This window comes from Seriola dumerili, unplaced genomic scaffold (assembly GCF_002260705.1).
Source record: "Seriola dumerili isolate Sdu_G_001 unplaced genomic scaffold, Sdu_1.0 BDQW01000025.1, whole genome shotgun sequence".
NCBI lineage: Eukaryota > Metazoa > Chordata > Actinopteri > Carangiformes > Carangidae > Seriola > Seriola dumerili.
The window spans coordinates 9,242,248-9,262,181 of NW_019174280.1; positions in this window are offsets into that span (position 1 = coordinate 9,242,248).

The window sequence follows — 19,934 nt, forward strand, 5'->3', positions numbered from 1 at the left end:
CCTCAGGAACTAATAGATTCCTGTGGCCCATTGTTGTCTGCGTTTCCACCGCCGCCTAAATTCCCAGGAAGATTATGTAAAATTATAACTTGACATTACATTATTCACAGCACTTTGAGGACATAACATGAATGAAAATACGGGACAAATTGCGTCCCATAAGCTATTCATTCAATAGAGGACGCAGCATTTTATTTTCAAATACAGGACGATCCCGTGTTATACGTGACGGGTGGCAACAATAGCCACCCCTGTTGTTGTGGTCCTTTATTTTTTTGTAGTCCTGTTTCAGTTTTTTTTTACCTTCTCTCAGACTTGTTTCACAGTGTGGAAAATGTTGAACTCACTTGGTGAGCTCCCCGACCAGGGACTATTTTGGGGCCCGGAACTAAATTTAGACCCTGGTTCCTGCAGTCGAAACGCGCACAGTTCCTCAAAAGGTTCCCGGTTCCTGGGGAAAGTTCCTGCGGTGGAAACCATGGCTAAAGGCTTCCCAGAAATGCCGTTGCAAGCTGTTGACCTCAGATGTCCTGCTAAGCAACAAACAGAATTGCAAACATCTCTTCCTTGGCAGCGATAATACTAGGAAACAACTAGGACCTCTTCTCAGTGTGTGTCTGTGTGGTCTTTGCCATCACTTGAATAGAAAAATTAATCTCATATCTATATAGAAAGTAATGGTGGATCATCACTGTGACCTGGACCCTGTAAGCGTTTGTTAACAGGGTCTTTTACCTTAATATCTCCCTCTAATGTCCACCATCACCTTTAAAGGTCTTGAGGAAACCATTATCATACAGCAGAGCTGGATTTCTACCTGACTCTGTGTAACCTTGGAACATCCTATCAGAGGGCTTAAAAGCAGCAGCACCAATACTGATGCGTGTGTAACACAATTTTTATAGTTCTTTGACTACTCTGAAAAGTGTCCACACTATTTTAGCTCGTCCCTAAAGCCACTCTGGTTGCCACATGCAGTGCAGAGAACAAAATGGGATGCTGGCAGCCGGGGGCAGTGTGACATTTTGAATCAAGATATACACAGTAACACTCAGCAAATCAGAAAATTCTCAGTTTTGACTTGGATTTTTTCATTTTCTCAAGGCGACTGAAAATTGAGTCACTGGGGCTATTTACTTTTATCTGGCAGACATTATAAGTGGCATCAAGCTGCAAAATGTTTTTGCTTTTCAACTTGTTTCACCGACCTTCAGAGATAAACACATGAAAGACTTTCTCATGTGACAAATAAGTCAACAATTAAAACACTAAATATAGACTAGTAATATATTTAACTTTAAAATGACTTATTATTCTGCAAGAAATGTAATTACACAGTATGACTTCATGGATAGTGGAAAATGTGATCGCAATGAAAATGATAAAAAAAAATAAAAAAAAACAAATAGAAAAAAGGATGAATAAATTGCTGTACTGTGAATACCATGCGCAAAATATTCAACTTATCTCATACGTATGAATTAGAAATGCATGAATTAGACTTAATTCAGCTTTCAGGAATACCACATAATAACAAAATGCTTTTTTTTTTTAAATGATCATGACAAGTTGCTGAAGTAGAATCAAGTGTGCATAATGTCAAAGATGTGTAAAATAGATAATTTAATTGAGCTAAAATCAAGGTTACAAACAAGCCACACTTGAGACATAAATATATATGACGAAATCAAACAAAAGTCAAGCAAAAAAAGCTAAAATCAATTTAAATTCAAGCTGCAATCTGGCCACGAAACAAACTAGAAATCTGCTGACATCTAGGCAAAAAACAATCTAATATAAAAACTAAAGTCAGGCCACAAGACAAGTTAAAATCAAGCTAAAGAAAACAAGCTAAATTCAAGCTAAAAAATCACACATGGCAGTGGAGGAGTCAGGAGGCATTGTGGTACTGACACACTTCAAGGTGACTTCTAAATAATCCCCACCAACCATGTGGCTGTTTCGCAGATCACTGTGACTGTAATATGTCTCAATTAAAGGGATGGCAGTGCAATGCAAACTGATGTGGTGGAACTGACTGTGGTTTGCCTATCCTTTAAAGACACTTTTCACTCCTTGAAGACGTCATGTAGTGGAGCACACCCCAGAGACGCTCCCTGATGCCGGCCTGCCCACAAAATCTCCTGCTCCCTTGGGAGAAGAAGTGGAACCCAGGCAGAAGAAGAAAGAAACCTGATCTCTCTTTGTCACTGTCTTCTGTCTTTTCATCTGCCACAAAGCCTGTCTTATGTTTGTGAGCTCGATGAGCTTCATTAGCGATATGGACCCTGGTTTGTATTTCAAAGCCTCTCTATAGCGTGTTGACCAAAAGGTGTGCGGAACAACATGCTCTCATTTTCCGCTTTTGATCATACCCCCTCAGCATTTCCCTGCCCTCAGCAATCCAAATGCAAATTCACAGCACACGTACTACTTATGATTTTGTGTTCTTCATTTTTAATGTGCTCATTGAGAGACACCAGCACAAATGCTTCACTGAAGGTCAAAGAAAAATCATTTAGCTGAACATATTTTGAATAAAGTTGTGTTTTGGATGTGTATTGTGCTGTGTATCACCTTGAACCTTGAGATTACACGTATCGATAACATTATAAACACAGTGATAAGAAATATACCAGAATAAAATTTTAAATTAAAAGTTAAAAGTTTTAGTAATAAAATTGTGGACCAGTTCTTTTATCATTGACTGGTACAGCATACTTTAGGAATCAGCATTAATTAAACTCTATTGTACTCACAGATGGCTTCATCTTTACAAACCCATGTTGTGCAGCCAGTCATCATTCAGACCTATACAACCTTTTATTAAATTCTAGGAAAGATCCCAAGGATGTGTGGGAAAAAAAGGAAATGTGCACAAAATGATATTCAGGGTGAGCAATAAAAAAAAAAAGCCATAGAAATTTGACATTTCAAGCAAATTTGCCTCAGTGTGCATGCGTGCTGTATCATATACACTGTCAAACAAGATAGATAAGTTCTGCCTTTAAAAATTTGGACTAAACAAAACACTGATAATAGTTTTTTTGTTTATCCTTAAAGAAACAGGGTCAACATTTAATTTTGTTGTATTTCTTCATCTACCCATCTTACCCAGTCTTCCCTCTCACTTTATATGAAGCATCATCAGCCCTCTCACTTGTTTCCCCTCTGTCCTGTCTCGCTGTGCACATTTAAAGTGATGCCTGGGGGAACGGCTGGAGGTGTGAACTAGCCCTTTTAGAGGAGAAAATGGAGTTCACACAAACCACTGACATTTAAATTCTCTGAGGATATGAGCATAGATCCTTTAAGAGTAGAACTTGCAACCAGAAGTTTTATTAACAACATTTTTTATCCAACAAGGATTCTGGACAGATTTAAAAGCCAGTGACTAACACATAACAGAGGAGAGGTCAAATGGCGGTTGTATTCTCTTGTTTTTTTCATGCTGAATATTCTGTATAGTGTTTTTCATTCTCTATAGTACATGGTTTGTCTAGTACTGTTCTTCAGTTACTGTAGTCATTACATTTTCTGTAAAGACTAACTGAATATTCTCAAGGACCCATCTTTTTTTCTACTAACTAAGGATTTGTTGTCTACATTATTTCACAACATTGGAGTGAATATATTGAAGGCCCACCCCACTTATTACTACTCAGCCTGTAACAGGTATATAACAGACAGCCTGGTCATGAGCTAGGGGGTAGATTCTCTCTTGAGGATGATATTGAGTTGCATTATGGAAATTATAGCATCTAATTTTGCAAAGCTTGACTGTGGACTAAAGTCACTTTGCAGAAGAAACATTACGAATTCACCATCAAACTTCATTCCTTTACTCACCAAGAGCTGTCTCCAGCTATGGAAAGCAACAGCAATGTAAACTCCTGTCTCTATTACGTGTTTTGTTCTACTGAAGTTAGCAAGCTAACCAGCTAGGCCCAGGCCCGTCTCGTCCCTTTCCTCATTGTGACTCACTGCACACTCTGTGCTGGAGTCATGGCACTGCTAAGAGGGCATATAATAACCTTTTCATTTTCCATGTTTTGGTCTGTTTTTCACATGTTCCTTCATGCAAGTGCAGAAAATCACTGCAACACCCTTTCACTGGAGTATCGTTACATCTGATAAATTTTACCTAAAACATATTGAGAACACGCATATAAATAGTACTTATGATCAATTACATGACTATATTACATATGCTTCATAATTAAATTTGTTGACCAGTCCTATGTATCTTGAAAAAATAGTGTGCTAAAGATATTTTAGCACCATGCACTTCATGAAATTGTACAAAATTAAGGCAGCTGCTTTCTTACACTAACGTTAACAGGATAAAGTTCTACATTTACCTTTTGAATTCCTCTCAGTTAATTTTAATGCTCTTAAGGGTTCAAGGAGACAGAAAATGAACAAGAAGAATCACTATTAGTGTATTCCTGAAATTGATTTGTTTGAAGGATGTCTGTCTTGGTTTTATGATGAGTTAATATTCCTTTTAGTCCTGTCTTGTGAAATTATATTTGAAATTGAAATAGCACCTCTGGAGCATTCTTATTTGCACTAACAATTTTCATTATCAAAACTGCAATGCATTTTGTAGGTTTTTTTTTTTTTTTTTTTTTCATGGAGGCTTTTAATAAGCATATGCTGTCTGGTCTGTCAGTGATAAAGTGTGAGTTGAGAAACACCACAGGTCCATTGTGGAAGTGGATATGTGGTCTATATCAACAGGAATATAAAGCATTTCAATGAGCTGCCTCAGACAGCTTAGACCTTTTTGGAAACACGTGAAAAGAAATGACTGCTGCTTTCAAAGGACTAATCCTGCAGCACTACCTCATAGGTTTTTTTTTTTTTCTGTGCTTCAAAATACAAAGCTGATTTCCAGAATTGAATTCAGGTAAATGAAAGCCTCTGGGTGGACATTTTGTTCAGCTCTATTGCTGGTTCATTGTGGTGCATTTGGACTGAATTCAGTTTTATTTTTTTTCAGTCAGTTTTGACTTAATGATTCTGAGCAGGATTCGCTCTCCTGAAAAGATATGACAAGTGACATGTTTTTTTTTTCTTTCCTCCTTTGAAGCTTTTTTACTTCCTGCCCACCCTCCTGAAAACCCCTTTTCTCACATTTTATCTTTGTGACATACTGCACTCCTTTCAACCACCAATTCATTTTGTAATGGCTTACTTTTTTAAATATATTTTCTCCTGACAACCTGGCAATCATTTCCTTTTATCTCATTACCCCCTCACAGTATTTGTCATTCTTTTCTACCCTCTCTATCTTCTATAGCGGGCTGAATTTCCCTCAAGTGCCATGTGATCTAGTTCTCTTCTGCAGTATATACTATTAATATATGTTGACAGTGCACTATTTTCAGAACTATTATAGAAGAATTCAGTAGGAATTCACTGAAAAGCATCAGTCAAACTGAAACTTAAGACCACTACTGCCAATTTCACAGAAAACTCTCTCAAAAGCCGTTTGTTTGTTTTTTTTCCAAAAATGTCTTTGTGTGTTTTCTGAACTGTCACCAGAGCTGTCGTTCCACTGCCCACACTTTTTTTCACTTTTTTTCTCAGCTGGGAGTAGCTATTTCTGTTGTGCCTTGCATTGTGGGACAACAGTGTCAATCAACAGATGAATGAAAAGTCCAAAGAATTTATGGTAATTACCGTTATATTAAGTGTACTTCGTTTTGTCATTTAGCCAGAGTGACTACACTACATACTGCAAATTTGAATACCATTGAATACAATTGAATTCAACAAATAAATGTGTGTCCTTGCATGAGTTATTATATGTTATATGGACTAAGTTGTTGACAGGTACGGCTGTGGTTGGATTTGCTACAATATGCTTCACCCCCTTTAGTTACTGTTGTTACACTTCTCGTATCTAGCTGGTGACCATCGATTTTGTTTGCAGCTTTTATCAGCTAATCAAGCTGTGTTTGCTTAATCAGCTATATGGCTAGATAGCTAATCAAGCTAACATTTAGCAGGTTGAAAACACTGACTCACACCTACTTTTTTTAACCTTTATCATATCGCACTAAAAGACTGATGTTAACCCACATGACCTGGGTGAAAAAAAAAACAAAAAAAACAGAAAAAAAAACAATAACACTATCTTGGATAATGAATTTCCCAAATCCAAAACAGAGCTGCTAACTTCAGCCATACTCTCATAGTAGCATATTTTAGCAAATAGTCAATTACAATCAGTATATCCAGTCAGGATTCTTGCAATGACGTACTGGCTGCAGCTTCCACAGCACCTGATGCTGTGAGGAGTGACAGGCCACTGCAATCCAGGGAGATCGAGATAACAATGACAGCTTGATCGACTCCGAGAGGGACGTAAATGAGCCGCTGGCGTGTCCAATGAGTGTAAAGTGTTGGATTCAGCCCCTGCCGTCAGCCCCCTCTCAACCTCTTCCTTTTAATGCGATTAGAGGCTTTAATTAACCCCCAAGATGCTTCCTCCCATGACTCACTAACAGTAGTCTCACAGGCAACTCAACTGACAAACTTACTTTTTGTTTTAGTTTCTCTGCTCTGTGCGTATGAAGTCTTTCCATTCACCACCTCTCTGCTTATTTCTCTTTATGCCTTTTGCTTCAATCATTCCAACTGTCTCATCTCTCATTCATAAGAATCTGATCTTCCCTTTGAGTCTGCTCTCTGGCCTGATGTCATTTTATTCTATGCCAGGGAGTCGTCTCTGCTGTCTGCATGAAAATAATGTGATCTGCTATTTCTTTGGTATTTCTTTCATCCTATTTGTTGGACTAATTATACTTATATATCTTTAAAGCATCATACAAGAAGAATTAAGGATGAAAAAACAATTTTTTTCCATCACATCTTTAGGAATAGATCATATTATCTCTTATTTGGCCAACAAACAGAAGAAGACGGGGTGCTCCCATGGCTCGACGAGTAGAGCGTGTAGCGTATACCACTTAGGCCCCCTCCTTACCGCAGTGGCCATGGGTTTGAGTCCGGACCGGTCATGGTCTTCACTGCCCCCCCCCCCCCCCCCCCCCCGAGCTTTTCTCTCCCCCCAACTTTCCTGTCACTCTCTCACTGTCCCCTATCTGAATAAAGGCAAAAATGACTTTAAAAAAAAAAACAAGTAGAAGACAGTTATTGTCTTATTCACATATTACAGCCAATACCACAAATTTTAAATGAGCCATTGCTGCTAGATCACAACAAACAGGTGTGCAGGTGTGATTTACATACCTTTCCAAGAACAGAGCTCCTTTATCTCTTCTATCCTTTAATCACCTGGAATCTGTGATTGATTCCCGTGTGCCTTGACTGCTGTAACGCCCCGAACACCTGTCTTAGCCATCACAACATGTCTGCCCACTTGTTAGTCTGTAATGCTGCTAGGCAACAGCAAATTAGTTTCAGCGCAGTGTAGGATTGATTTAAAATGTATTTACATCACTTTCACTGCTTATTTTAAACAAAAGCGTAATCACAGTATATCTTTGTGCTCTTATGAGGACAAATGCAGCTTGATATTCATGGGCAGCACCACTGTCTAATGTGGAGCTGTGGTGCTTCTCACCTGCTGCAGTTTGTGCACAAGCTGCACTCTAGGAATCCAGGTGTCCCTTTTATGGCATTATATACAGACCCACTGCCACCCACCCTGAGCCCAGTTCTGTTGGAGGTTTCTTCCTGTTAAAAGGGAGTTTTTCCTCCCCCCATCTCGCCAAGTGCTTGCTCTTTGTGGGAACCTTTGGTTTTCTCTCTATAATAAAGTGAGGTCTTGACCTTACCCTGTAAAGTGCCTTGAGATAATGTATATTATGATTTGGTGCTATACAAATAAAACTGAATCGAATTGAATTGAACCTTTCTCTTGATACATAAAACGCATACTGCTTCCTGCACTGACATTGAATGTTGGCATTGGACATAAACAGTGAAGTGCATAATGTTCCAATATGGATGTAAATCGGGATACTGGGCTGAAAAACCATATACTTTACCTTGGACTATCAGCTGTGGACAAAAGAATAGTATCACAAAAAAGTATGTATTTAGGTGTAAAGTGGCAGTTGTGTGAGTTTGTGAGACTGCACGCCTCTGTGTGTGTCTCCATATAAGCTGAGCATGAAGCCACATATCAGCAATGTGTCAGCGGGCCATTTGTACCTGCTTTATCCCTTCCAACATGGCAACCTGGAATAAATGCCATTTGGAAGCAGCAGTGAACTGGACATGTGGGCTGTCCCATCATGCCCTCCTCTAACTAGCAGACAAGTGGCTGTAATGGCTACCTGCTGTGATTTGTCTAAACTGGCACTCAGACATGCACCTGCAGAGTGCCTCCACACCCACAGCTCTCACATCAGTAGGCACCAGATGGACGTTAGGAACAGGAATGAAAGTGCATGGATGACCCGGAGCCCCAACCATCCGTGAAACACTTGAGAGAGAGGTTTTTCTTTGACAAGTCCAGAAGCAGAGCAGAGCCTTGAGATACCCGCTGGAACCAAATGTGCGATATGATTACACACTTTGCATATCTAATCAGATAAATGTATAAGGTACAGTAAATCCATTATCCCCAAGCAGCAGGAGGACGTTAGAACATCCCCATTGGTGATACTGAGGCTCTCTGAAGCTCACAGCTCCAGGCAAGGCTTATGAAGCTGATTGTCCAGGAAATACATGACCCATCATGCGGGCTTCCAAGCTTGCTGCGATAAGAACCACATATGACTATGACCATCTGTTTCTGTAGACAAAATAAGGAGGTAATCTGGTAAACTGGAAACACAGCAGGCCATTCATCATTCCGGCTGTGTCTGGACGCTGTCAATCCACAGCGAATTGAATCGTTAAAGGAAGATGATTAAGAGAGACAGCGAAACATGCCGCTTTCTGACGGATGTGGTGAACCTCATACTTAACATCGACAAAGCGTCTGAGGAGAAGGAATGCAGCAGAATGAAAGAATGTGCAGCAGGCTTTGAGGCCGACATGTCTCACATGACAATGAAAGGGAAATCGCTCCAGCGCCCTCTTTTCAGAATAAAGTCTGATGTGCCTTCCTTTCCGTGTTGTGTGTTTATGTGTTTATATGTGTTATGTGTTTATAAACTCCGGTTAATCTTAAACATCATTACCTGCACAGAAGGCTGCCACAATAATAAAATCCCAGAGAGATTTTTCTATTCGGTATTAACCGGATCGAGGGTGCTATTATAAATGAATAGAAGCAGTAAACACAGAACACGACACAAAAGCATCCAGAGCACTGAAAGCATGGGAAGCTACCTTTTCCTTTTATAATGACACAATCATAACAGTCAGTTTAAGTACATACAGACACATAAATATATATATACAGTATTTTATATACCCGACAATAACAAAGACTAACAGACAAATTCTTACAGAGGTCTATGCCAATGTATTTGCTACAGGAAAGCTCTCACCCTGACTCCTTTTCAGATGAAAAATACATCTTGGTTCCTGTCGATGTGGGTGGTAAAATGCACAGTAATGTTGATAATTGCTAAATAAAGAGACTGCATGTGGTGCAAATGTGTATACAGGGGGTACAGACTATAACATTAAAGCAAATGTTGATAGAAGTGGGATGTGAGAAGTGTGGGCTGACTGGAACATTAAAATTCAAACTTTGCCAACGAGTCAGACTGAGGCTAATACATCGATTAGAAAATATTTGTTGGTGATTAATGGGTGATGACATATGCAAGTTTATTAAGTTTTTGTTGCTTTTAATTTGAATAACCTATGAAGCAGTTAGGAGTGACATTACCATGATGCACCGCAGTAATCAATTTAATCATTAACAAACAAAATGAATATGTATCCCATTTGTGGGGAAATTACACAATGACCATTTTCATTTAGCTAAATGTTGAACAAATGAACAGGCGTGGCATGAACATGAATCAACATAAACCCTCACACTCTATATAGGCTACTGAATATGTTGAAATATAGTGTTCGCATAATTATGTTTCAGTTTCCTAGCAACACTCTTCTTCTGTCTTGGTTTCTGTCTTAATGGGAGCTGATCACTGCAGGACCGAGCAGCAAAGCAGCATGTGATTAAAATCAGACACTACATGGCACTTCAGACGAAGGAAGGAAAACAACATGTGTGTTATGTGTTCCTGACTAAAAACACCCCCAATGTAAAAAATGCCTCCACCACCACCAGCACCACCAGCACCACCAGCACTCCCCTGACAGTCCATCGCTGCAAGAACTGAGGATCAGTATCGTAGGTCAGGAAAGAAAACAGCTCTGTGAGTGGAGCTTATGAAGGGCTGCCTGACCTGCTGCTCCCAGTGTCCTCCACTGTGGGTTAAGTCTTTGCAAATCCATGTTTTCATTTCCAGGTGAACCAAGGACATGTGAGAGTTATGGGCTTTAAATGAAGGTGCAAATGTCTAAAATTATTTGTCTTTCAAACTCAATCTTGCTCAATCAAATGCTATGTATGACCGAATATATGATATTTTTATATTTTACATTATATTTTACATATTTTACATTTTTACATATTTTTATATTTTACATATATTGCAGTGCAGTAACAATAAAGGAACAGTAAAAAAAAAATGTATAATAATATAGTAATAGTAATACTCTAATTCGCTTTCTTGCCAGGAGTTAGATGAGAAGAATGACACTGCTCAGATGTCTGTATGGTAAATATGTAGCTGGAGCCAGCAGCTGTTTTTCTTAGCTTAGCATAACGGCTTAAAATTGGGGTTTAAAGCTAACCTGCTCTGTCCAAAGGTGACAAAATCTACAAGTAAATGTGAAAACATGAAACTATAATATTACTTATTAGAAGATTGCCCTATTAAGACTTCTTGATTCCCCTATTTTCCACCAACATATTACCCCATTATTACCATGATACTGCCCTCTTATTATTTTGAGATGTTTTTCCACATTATTATTGTTTTGTCACATATTACCCTATTACAGAAATGAAACCCTGATATTATCATTCTTTTAATAAGATATTACAAGGTTATTACCTTAACAAATTTAAACAATCCCACTCTCTCGTTTCAAACGTTGACAAAAGTACAGAAATATTTGCAGATGTGAATGACTTTGTGTGAGTCTGCTAAGTGACCACCATATCCTCTCATGGGAGTCCAACAAATTGCTCCACTTCCTGATTTCCATGGCAACCTCCATTTCCATCACAGTGTGATTTTGGATAGGAGACTCAGTTTCACCCAGTCTGCCATCTGTCTCTCCAATATGGAGGTTTGTTTTGTTTTGTTTTTTTTTTCCAAAGGAAGAAGAAAAAGACAGCCTTTTAGGTAAAAGTAGAAGAGGAAAGGGTTGGCAGAGCACCAAACAGATTCCTTCCACTTGTTTATGTAAATTATTCATGCTCTTGATGCATTATGCAGCCAGTATGAGACACATGCAAATCAAGCAGCACTGTTTCATGTTTTGTTTCCATGTAAGCAGGTAGTAATTTGGCATGGCCATAGTCATACTGAGCTCTGTCTAGCAGCCATTCACAAGCTATTCTGGGCACTGAGCCTGACTGAGGCTTCATCTGAATACGGAGATGAGGCTGTGATTTTGCCTGTATATGGTTTGGCTATAGACGTGTCTCTTACGCTACGCTGAAGGTCATTTAAAAACTTTAGCTGCAGTTTGTAGTCGGTATTGTAATATGTAAACTATTTGTTTTCTTGGCTGTTGAGTGAATGAACACTTGGACCGGATGTTAGAAGTAGAGAAAGGTCAGAAGTTTGAGAAATATCCCAGCCTCTCATTTTTCTTCCTTGGCAACCACACACAGAGGAAACATACTTTACATATAAATGTTCACATACATTTTCACATTTCCTTTGTGGAGACTATACCTTGACCAGCACACCTTGTCCTTCACATACTCCTTGTCCCTGCTGGAGAGAAATGAAATGGATATATGTGGTTGATTGTTTCAGGAAATATAGCAACAGGGGACAATCTGGTCTCTTTTACCATGTGCCTTAAAGCAATAACCTCACACAGGTTCATGCATATGTAACCATCCTATATAGTTCAGCAACAGGGCAGAGTGAGACTAAGTCAGTTACCCAGTCTCAGTGCCTGCACACCCTGACTCATAGATGTTCCAGATAAAGAAACTGCGAGAGCTCAGGGGTGTCCCACTGTGCAAAGTGCAAGAGGGCAGTCTCGCGGACTGAGTCATTTGTGTAAACTATAAGTCTGCAGTCCTGCAGAATTCGCTTGAGGAAACAGCTTCATGACATTCAGACCAGGCCCCAACATCAAAGAAAAAACATGAAGGTATGTGGCAAGAACAAAGATATATTTTTCAATTATGTTTTAGTCTCAATTAATCCAGTAATATGAAAATTTTTATTGACTGTCCAACTGACTGAATAAAATATTACATATGAGCCTGACTTTGCTCCTTTCCTTATTTTTAAGTGCAAGAAATGCCTCTTGCTCTCATGTATTTCAACTGTCATTAGTTAAAAGTGGTCAATGATCCTGGTTCACTGCCAGGTCTTCTTACAGCTGCAAGGATTTTTGCGTCTAACAGTATTGCTTCATATGGGAATCATATGTTTCATAGAGTTTATGTCGTCACCTTGTTCAAGCATCTCTGAACACACCCTGATGGTTAACTAAGACTAACTCAGCACCAAGGGCGTAGGTTTGCATTTGCATATGCATATTTTGGGAGGACAGAATTGTCCCTACCAATATTTTAGTGAACTCGTTCGCACTATGTTTGGAGTGAGGTCATATGGATCTTTCCAGTGTGCCCTCCAAGAGGCTACGTCTCCAAGACAACCAAGTCAGGCATGGAAGCATTTGATTGACTAAAAGGGCGGAGGCTATCTGCAGGCACATGTCATGTGAGAGTATAACAGTGGTAACTAACATCACCGGAAAAATGTCAAGTGATGTTACTGCTATGTCGTTTTTATGTTTTTTACGCCTTACTATACCATGACAGTTTTATGGGGAAGCATGGTGGAGCAGTGCTTAGATGTGTCACCTCGTAGTGAGAAGGTTATGGGTTCTATGGGACCCTTCTGTGTGGAGTTTGCGTGTTCTTGTTGTAACTACGTGGGATCTCTCCAGGTAATCCGGTTTCCTCCCACAGTCCAAAGACATGTACATTACATTAATTGATGACTCTAATGCCTTAATAGACTATGACTTTTTTATGCCTTACTATATAATGACCTTTTATGACTTATCATACTATGACTTTTTATGCCTTACTGCACTATGATCTTTTTATGTCTTACTATACTATGTTTTTTTATGCCTTATTACACAATGATGTTTTTATTCCTTAGTATATTATGACTTATGACATATACTGTATATGACATATATGTCCCTATATCAAGAGTACATCCTCTGGATATATGAAGATATATGTTTGTAACATACTCATAGTAAAATGCAACTTTATTAAAACAACAGGCTTAATAAAATGTAATATGTTAGTATATGACTTTCTTCATAATTTCTTATTAAATTTAAGCAAACATCTTTTATATTTACATATGAACACATATTGGCAGGATTTGGGATGGATATATATTTATGTAACATATGCTTTTAATATAAACAGACATACTAAAATGCATGTTTCTATTTGTTAGACATATACAGTATGTCAATACTGTGGGGGGGGGGGGGTTGTTGCATCCAAACCTACACCTTTGCTAACCACTAATAGAGAGTGAAGAGATCTGGAGACTGGATTTCTGTGATTGTTTCTGAGCAACCAGCTACATGCAATAAGAGATAGTGCTGATTTCTGATTTATAGTTAAAGTTTACAATACCAACATGTTTTAGTTGAAGTCACCATCTTGTCCTGAGATGGTTCTGTGCTAGTTTTAATTATTGGATTTAGTGTTATTCTCGGTAGTTTGACAAGAATGTATTTCGGTGTTAGTCTCCTTTGAGTCATGTGGTTATTGTTAGTTTTTAGTCTGATTTATTCAGTTCTTTTTCTCATGCATTTTTAATTTCTTGTCATGTTGTTCTGTGACCAGAGCTGTTCCCTGTGGTTACTGCCTTTTTTTGTTGTTTGTTTGAACTGTTTTGTTGCCATAGATGTAGATGAAGAGAGTCTTATATTTTTATTTTTTATTTTTTTCCCTTGCAAAATCAGATGCGAGCTTATTGTGAAAAACATCATTACAACTTCAAATGGAACAGGTCAAGTACACAGACAAATGGCTACGGTAAATGAACTTCTGAAGGGAAAATATTTTGAATGGAGGAGGATCTACTTTTTTACAATTATTTTTGAATTGAAAAAATAATAAGATTAATGAAAAGCTACAGCATGTAAAAACGAGGCAAAACTGAATTTCAATAAATCATTTTCACCTCAGTTTTTACGAATGCACAGCAACAACTGGACTCTAATCGGTATTCCAGTCAGTGGTGTGAGGTCTCTCTCTTACTGTTCCAACAGAAGGACCTACAGTTTAAAGACGACACCAAGCCTTCCGGCATGAATTATCACCTCTGTTCAGGAAAAAAGTGAAGACAGCTCCCGGTCCCCAATTCATCACACTGTCTAAATACAATTGCACAGCCAGCCCTAGATCAAGCACACCATTTATTAACTTGAATCTCTCGGTGTCAGGCACAACACCTCATTCATCCAACCACTGAGCTGATCCCATGGGCCTTTTACTCCGAGACAAGTGGATAGATCCTCCCGTTCAGGACCTGTGGGTGTCTGGCACATATAAATTGCAGCTGTTTTGGTTTGGGTGTTTTTTTGTTTTTTTTAGCTGTGTGAGACCTCTCAGTACCTTTGCGTCCTCGGGGAGGCAGAGCAATCTTCCCCCTGTCATTTGCTTTCAGACTGGCCAAGATTATTGAGGAGAGAAGAAAGGTTAGGCTACAACATTTTACACTCATGATAAAATCAAATTTAATTTAATACTCCATCTGTATATGTTTTTTTATAGCACAGAAATGTAGCATTTCATTATTCTTTGATAGAAATTAGTTATTCCTTTATTTGTGTAGTAAAAAACATTTTTTCTTTTTATAAAACATTTTATAAACCCATGCTCTTCGGCACGCCTTAAGTGCATCGTTTTACTTAGGAAATATTGGTACACCAGTCCCACAGTAAAGTCACTACATAGATTTCTCTTCCTCTCCTCCTCCTCTTCCTTCATTTAATTGTTTCTTCTATACTGATGATTGCTTTTCACCTTGAAGTGTGCAATTACCACTCCAAATGAAAAGGATTTTACATAAAGTTGGAGAAATCGTGCTGTTGGAAGTCTCTGGGGGAGCACTTTTATGTAAATTCAAAAAAAAAAGAAAATTACACATTGACGTAACAAACAGCAGGAGATACATTTGTAAGCACAGAACAGCCAAAGACATAAATGAACATTATGCAACTCCATTAGCAGCTAAAGCAGTTTTTTTCCTTGGCGACTTGTTGGAGCATCCCTGCTTCAGATTGCATTTAATGAAACACTTATCTATAAAGTTACACATAAGCTTTGGTTGGTGTTTCATAATGATGGTAATGACAGCATTATTATTATATTAATTGTTCTGAAGTGCTTTGTCACAACTCCATACAATAAGAAGATGTTTGGCAGCAGTCAGGAAGCATGAAGGCACCGTAACATCAATTATTTATTGAACTCACAAAGTTTAATTTAATTTAAATGCATCGGAATCTGATTGTTTCTCTTTAGCTACCGTATGCCCCAAATACTTTCAACAAAGACAAAAACATGCATCTTCCATTCCTGTTAATTCAATTCCCTAGTCTCCCTGGGCTATTCTTCACTGCTGACTCCACTGTGCTTCATCCTATTTCTTTCACCAGTCTGTCTGTCTAAAAGTGGACTGTGAGTCCCCAGCTCACTCCACCAGCAGTCACTTATACCAAGACCCTAGTCTATTGTTGGAGCACACACACACACACATGCACACACACACACATGCACATACACATGCTTACACGTTTTGTTTATGGCCATAAACAAGCCTTACAACAGCTGTCTCCTCCTTCCTTTCTCTCTCTGTCTCGTTTCTATTTCTCGGGATCCAAAAGTGACAGATATAAATGGAAATGTCAGCAGTGGAACAGCTACCAATCCTCAGGGTGGGATAATGGCCGATCTGCTGGGGATTTCCAAGGGAGACTTGTCTCTAACCCCCACATCCTCAATTACCAACCCACCAACAGGCCCCCAAATGGCCTCTGCAGTGAACGGATGAGCTAAGGAAAAGGATTCATATATATTTCACATTCCATATACTCAACCATCTGTAATATAGAGCTGTAATAAAGGGAATCATGTTATCTTAAACTCACCTGTTCAGATGCAAACAAGCATACATGTAGACACCATGGATTCAGTTGGTAGTGGTCCTGTGGGAGCATACTGTAGCTGTACTGGTTTTGTTGGGTATCCAACTCTTCCTGCACATGTACAGTATGTGCACGTACATGCCCACCTACTGTTCTATAAAGCTTGAAGATCATACCAGGCATTCACAGACCAGTAGTGTGGGTGTAATGGTGTGATGTCTCTTAATTGAAGTTAATGTAGCATTCACATAATGCTGTTTTGGCAAGTAAATGAACTGCTCCTATCTTTCCAAGGCAGTGACTTCAGCAAGACATTACTGGGTGGGGCTTTATTGAAAACATGTATTGTTTTGTAAGATATTAAACATATTAGAAGTTAACTTATTGCAGTAACAATCATGAAGTGTAAGACAGTTGAGAGTGAGACAATTTTTAGAGTGGCCCAGATGGGTCAACACAATGCAAAAGGCAGAACACGACTGCAAAAGCCATAACTCAAATACATAAGCCACATCACAAATGCAAAAGCAACAACATGAATGTAAATTAAGCCACAAGAGAAGTTAAGCCACAATGGAAGCGAGCATCAGTCTGCGACATAAAACACCCCCCCCCCCCCCCCAAAAAAAAAAAATATTCCATCCATCCAAGCAACAATATTCCCCCGGCAACCTGGAACAACAAGAGATTTTGGCATTTTGTACCTTTATTTGACAGGACAGTGTAGTGCAGGGACATAAAAGGGGAATGACATTTGTGTTGTGGCTTCTGCATTGTGTTGACCCATCTGGGCAAATGTACATCTTGGGGGAATTTCAATCTAATGAACTAAGGCTGCGTCTATACTACTACTACTACTACTACTTACTTGTAAAACAACAATATCCATCCAGACTAACAGACCTGTCAGTGCATACATACATGATCATGGAAGGAATTTAACTGCACAACAGCTTCTAGCGAAGATAACAAGGTCAGTAACTCTTGTTATTTATTATTCATGTGGCTTTCACCACTGGTAGACAAGGCTGATAAAATTCAATCAGGGAGCGACTGCATCTTCATCATCGTTCCCGTAGGTCTCCATTTCTGTTCATCCAGACTACAATGCAAACCCAGAGTTTTCAAACAAGTTTCTAAAAGTCTCCATTTTAGTTGCTCGAAAAATCCTCAACAGTGTTGACAAAGAGATGCATTTTTAAACTGAATTCCTGCTTGGATACCTGGATACCTATGGGATACTGGGAAAGTGCTCGAAGACTTCCGGACCCCTCTGTATACTGCACACATCCAAGAGACTGTGTTTCTGTTCTATAAAGGGACTGTGTGACTATCACTTATCTTCAGAGTGCAGTGTTTCCACTGCTGCAGCTTCACAGATGCATCTGCAACGACAGTAAGGTTCATTGTCACAGTTGCCAACATGTAACACTGATGAAACATTTTGGCAAATATGCTTCACTGTGTTTGGATTAAAGAAGCCGCCTGTCAACATCTATCCCTACGATGAAAGCTTGTAGTCCTCTGTTTTGGAGGGATGCTGCCAGCAGGTTAGAAGAAAGTGTTCCTACACTGAAATATCTTGCTTGTTGTTAATGAAGACGGCAGACGGGGGAAGAGTGCATGTGGCAGTGGTGCTGGTTTGTGTGTCTTCTGCTGTTTGCGTGAACACGGGCACCTTGTGTCACTGTGAATGTTGGAACGGTCTAATGAAGAGGAATTGTTCCTGTCGATTTGCATTAGCCCACACACTGTAAAATGTGAGCTGTGAAATCCATCATATTGCAGGAGGTAATTATGCATACATAATTGCATCATGTACAGAGCATTCCTACAAAAGCAAATAAATGCTTCTTTTTTTTTTTTTTTGATACAGCGGAAATACCTTGTTGTACAAGCTAGACATAACAGAGTGTAAGCTTCCCGAGCCCGGGAATTACAACCAGGAATTTGGAGGTTTAATGAGGAAAGAAGCTAACGGCACGCATGATGTGTCGGGTGCTTTTTGTGCTGTATGTTCCTGGTTTATGTTATGAGGAAACCACACGTACTGTAACATGAAAGCACACAACCTAATTCAGAAGGCAGCATGTGCAGACAGTATAATGATTGCCATGTTCATCAACTTAATTTAGCGTGTTAGCATGCTAACATTTGTTAATTGGCACTAAACACAAAATACAACTGAGGATCAAAGTAATATTTTTAGTTTTACAGGTTTTTGGTCATAAAATAAAAAAAACAAAACAAATTAAAACCTAGAGGAAATGTAAAGGGGGGGGTTATCAGCGTTACAGTTATACACACACACACACACACACTAACACACGCACACACATATATATATATATATATATATACATACATAGTACGTAAACAGAACATATTAGTAAAGTTTCAACTTAGTGACTACAGCCTCATTAAAGCTTTGTATGGTCATGTTTAGACTCCAGCAGCACGTGGTTGAGGTTAGAAAAAAGCTTGTGGTCTGGTTTGATACAGAAAAAGTTCACAGTGACTTCACACTCAACCTGTTTATTTACTGTATATTTAACCAAAACCACAACCTTTCCCTCGGCTTACCCAAAGTATTTTTGTTACCCAAACCTGACAACCGAATGGACTGTGGCTGGAAATTCAAATCACTGCCTCAACCACATCAATTTCTAGGAGACAGGGTTGGATTGTGTGCACTAAATTTCATGGCATCTATCTAATCCTTGACTTAAAATCACAAATATAAACCACATTGTGGCATTAATGGAAAGTGAGGGGATCACCAAAGTCATTGGGATACATCGTTTGATACTATCTGTACAAAATGTCATGGTCATATATCCAATTGTTATTGTGATATTTCAGCCTGGTCCAGGGGTGGATCAAACAACTGACAGACTGAGATTCCAGAGAGCCGTGGCATTAGCAAGGCAAAAATATATATAAATATGTTTAGAAAACAGTAGAAAGAGGCAGTTGGCTACAGAAAAGTGAGAACATGTAATATGCTAAATATGTGCATGTGAAAAAAAAAAAGGGATTTAGTGGCATGAGGAACAGAAAAGTGCCAAGATTGAAATGTGCTGCAATTCAGAGAAACTGCCAATCCAAGCCTTTCTTGTCGTCTTCATGCCATTGAAGAATACTTTTTCCTTTCCCTTTTTCCGGGGTTTATTGTTCACACAACTTTTGGACATCACAGGTTGTGAATTTTGTGAAAAGGAGCTTGTTCAATGTCCTACCAGGCTTTTAGCAAGGTTAGGTTTTGTTGCTCATGTGAGCATCTACAGAGTGTAAAAATAAAGAGAAGCTAAACTGATAGTAGGCTCAGACATCCAAATAAGGCTAATTTGACAGACTTATTAATATTTTACCAGTTATTCTGAAATGGGAATTTTCTGAAGACACGATTTGGAGGATTGAACATCTACTCTTGACAGCATAGTCTTGAAGTAAATGCCATCTCCTGTTCAGGTACTTTATATTCTCCACACTGTGCTCTGCTATATCTTTTCCTTTTTTTTTCTTTTTTTTTTCTCTGG